General features: G+C 36.5%; 1 pseudogene across 1 annotated transcript; it reads left to right on the forward strand.

The window, feature by feature from the left end:
• Positions 1-381: 381 nt before the first annotated feature.
• Positions 382-856, forward strand: LOC103254294 (annotated as a pseudogene). The gene has a single exon (XR_503948.2). The product of XR_503948.2 is annotated as a 40S ribosomal protein S24 pseudogene (transcript).
• Positions 857-3959: the final 3103 nt, after the last annotated feature.

Raw genomic sequence — 3959 nt, forward strand, 5'->3', positions numbered from 1 at the left:
GTGAGAGGATTGCCTGAGACCATGAGTTCCAGACCAGCCTGCGCAACTTGGCAAGACTTCATCTCTACAATTAATCAAAAACTTAGCTGGGCATGGTTTGTGTGCACCTGTAGTTCCAGCTACCTGGAAGGATGAGGTGGAAGGATTCCTGGAGCCTAGCAGGTCAACACTGGGGTGGTCATGAGCATGCCATTGCACTCCAGTCTGGGTAGTGGAGTAAATCCCCATCTGAAAAAAAAATTAAAACAGGAATAAAATACGTATGAATAAGTCTAACCAGGATTTGAAAGGTTTATACACTAAAAACTACAAAATGTTTCTGAGAAAAACTTTTAGAGACACAAAAAATTGAAAGACATTCTGGGACTGCCTGAGGATCGATAGCCATCATGAACGACACAGTAACTATTTGGACCAGAAAATTCATGACCATCCATCTGCTTCAACGGAAACAAATGGTCATTGATGTCCTTCACCCCAGGAAGGCAACAGTACCTAAGACAGAATTTCAGGAAAAACTAGTCAAAATGTATAAGACAATACCAGACGTCATCTTTGTATTTGGATTCAGAACTCATTTTGGTGGTGGCAAGACAACTGGCTTTGGCATGATCTATGATTCCTTGGATTACACAAAGAAAAATGAACCCAAACATAGACTTGCAAGACATGGCCTGTATGAGAAGAAAAAGACCTCAAGGAAGCAGCGAAAGGAATGCAAGAACAGAATGAAGAAAGTCAGGGGGACTGCAAAGGCCAATGTTGGTGCTGGCAAAAAGGCAAAGGACTAAAGATGATGCAGTGACGGTATCTGTGGCCATTGTTTGAATTTTTCACGACCAGCTTAATAAAGTAAAACCTTTTCATGTGAAAAAAAAGAAAGACATTCTGTGTTCATGGATTAGAAGACTTTAACATCATGGAAGCGTCCATATTGTTCAAAGCAATACACAGATTCAATACAACCCCTATCAAAATCCCAATGATTATTTTTACAGAAGTAGAAAATACAATTCCATAATTCGTATGGAATCACAAAGCATCCCAAATAGCCAAAACAATCTTAGAGCAAAGACTAAAACTGGAGCCATTATCTGGCCTAAAATATATACAGTACATTGCAACAGTTTCTATATTGGACATATGTAAAAATATGTATTCTCAATATAGATACTATATATTGTCTATATAGTATATACATGCTATTTTATCTATTTATCTCTCATATGCCTATGTTACAAGGCTATAGTGCTATAGCTGTTAAAACAGTGTGGTTCTCCTATTCCCGTTTTCCTCAGCCTTTGACTCCATCCCCCAGAAATGTTTTCCAAAGACTGAACGTAACTCAGAAGTAGAAGTGAACTGGTAAGAGAAACCAGGATATGAGTATGAAGAATTTTCCCTCCTCCCACCCACGGTAGAAACTTGCCTGCTTCTCCATGGAGCCTGATCTTTCTCTATAAATGTTTGAGAATGTGTTAACATTTCTAAGATGGTGAATGACTGATTAAGATCTGTGTTTTTAGATAACATTCCAATTGCATTGTGGACAATAAACTGAAGAAAGCAAGACTGAAACCAGCGAAACCAGCTAGAAGACTTCTGCATTAGTTTAGAAAAGAAAATACTCAAGTACTATAGTGATATCATTTACCCAGAAAGGGACCAGATGAGCAGAAGCAAATTAGACTGAAGAGAGAAGGTCACAGATTTGAAAGTACTAAGTTTAAGGTATACCAAAGTGAACCTGCAGAGTAGAGAGTCTATAGCTCAAAAATAGTCAGAAAATTATGCTTATCTTTGCAAGCTATTGGTGAAAATAAATAGTAGTGGAAGCTATGGGTGTGGTTGAGACAATTTAGAGTGAAAAGAGAGATATAATATCAAGAAGTCCACAGAATTATATAATCAATTCTAACTATTGTAAGAAGTAATAATTTTCTTCATAACATTTTGTAAAAAAAAAAAATACAGTGTCTATGGATCAATGGGTATAGAGCAACAGAGGAGAACTAAGTCTTCTCTGAAGGGCCCACCTTCATGCATTTAATGTTTGTAATGTGCAGTAAGCTGAGTAAAAGCAGGAAGTCTCAAAGTTCTTAGAAAGAGAATGGGTAGCTAACATATATGAAGAGTTGTAAATATGTCTCCGAAGAAATCGATTCCACTCTGACATTTCATATTTTACTATGTCTCAACAGATTTGAGTTTATGTAGAAATACATTAGATAATGCTGGTGCTTTGTCCTACAGATAATAAGAATGTTCCTTAGATAGACTGTCAACTTCTATTGTGATAGAATAACAGAAACCTAAGAATTGTATCTATCAGAGGAATTACATATAAAAATATTTGCAATATATGCACCTATAAACATATACCATTTAAAAAGTTAGCCTAGAGCAATAATATCGACTGATTTCAAATGTCCCACACTAATGTGAAGCAAATATGTGATATATCCAAAAAGTAATATAAGGAATATTTCTCAGTTCTAAACATCTTAAATATCACATACAGGTAACACCTGAAAATTAGTGACAAAAAATGTAGAATGTTATATGTTCATAATTACAATAAAGAAAACCAGAAACCTAGCTGACTTGATGAATCACAGAACATTTTAAAAATAACTGGGAAGTCATTGGCCAGAGAAAACACCTTTCCTATCAGAGCAATTTTAAAATACACTAATATGCGTTATGTTGACACACTCACTCAACCATATATTTTAAAAACCACTCAATATCTTAAAAGCTATCACAAAATCAGTTTTTTGCATTTTAATCATCATTTGCATTTTAATGATTTCAAAATATAGCCATATTGTAGAGCTTGAGGTTGCATATTGCTGCATTACTAGTTTCATTGCATTGTGACTTTTCATCTTAGTAGCAATAACTTCTAGTAAACAAAGCCGTTCACAGTACTTTTATAGGGCCAGATGGAGCTATGGCAGTGGAAGTATGGTGCTAAGTAAAATTTTAAGGCTACTATGCTACACTCAACTATTTAGTAAGGCATTAAAATGAGATCTTTCCAGGGATGATTGGATATTTTTCATGATCTTTTTCTCCCCTTGACAATTCTAGCTTGACATTTTGGGTAAAAAAAAGATTACCTATGGTTCCAGACTTTGAAGTTGTCATTAAATTATGAACTCTAGGCCGGGCTCCATGGCTCAGCTTGTAATACTGGCACTTTGGGAGAGGCTGAGGTGAGCGAATTGCCTGAGCCCGCGGGTTCGAGACCAGTCTGGGCAACTTGGCGAGACCTAATCTCTATGACAAATCAAAAATTAGCCAGACCTGGTAGTTCCGGCTACTTGGGAGGCTGAGTCCATCAGCTCAGCTGGGGTGCTGTGAGCATGCGTGCCACTGCACTCAAGCCTGGGTGATGGAGTGAGTGTCCAACTCAAAAAAAAAAAAACCTCTATAAGAAAAAAACGAAGCCGGACTCGGTGGCTCAACCTGTAATCCCGCGCCCTTGGGAGGCTGAGGTGAGTGGCTTACCTGAGCCCTGTAGTTCCAGCTACGTGGAAGGCTGAGGCGGAAGGATCGCGGAGCCCAGCAGGTCGAAGGCTGCGGTGGCCGAGAGCGGCGACCGCACTCCAGTCTAGGTGACAGAGTGAGACTCCAAATCAAAAAAATAAAAATAAAAAAGAATAAAATTATACTAAATAAAAGTAATTAAAGTTAGATTTAAACTGCTCATCATTATATTTAGAAATATCTCTATTATATTAAAATTTTAACGAAGATTATTTTTAAGATCCAAAAAATCTGGTATATGTTAATAATATTCAACAAAACTAAATTCTCTAGGTCTTTAAGTATGTGTTAAAGATTAGTTTTGTCTTAATAAAATGCAATACCAATATAATATTGTCTGTAAAAATCATTTTCTAAAAATTGTTTTTCACTCACTAGGTATCTTTCTAGATTATAAATATATAATC

The sequence above is a fragment of the Carlito syrichta genome, unplaced genomic scaffold (assembly GCF_000164805.1).
Source record: "Carlito syrichta isolate Samal-C Ts95f unplaced genomic scaffold, Tarsius_syrichta-2.0.1 Scaffold70573, whole genome shotgun sequence".
Classification (NCBI taxonomy): Eukaryota; Metazoa; Chordata; class Mammalia; order Primates; family Tarsiidae; genus Carlito; species Carlito syrichta.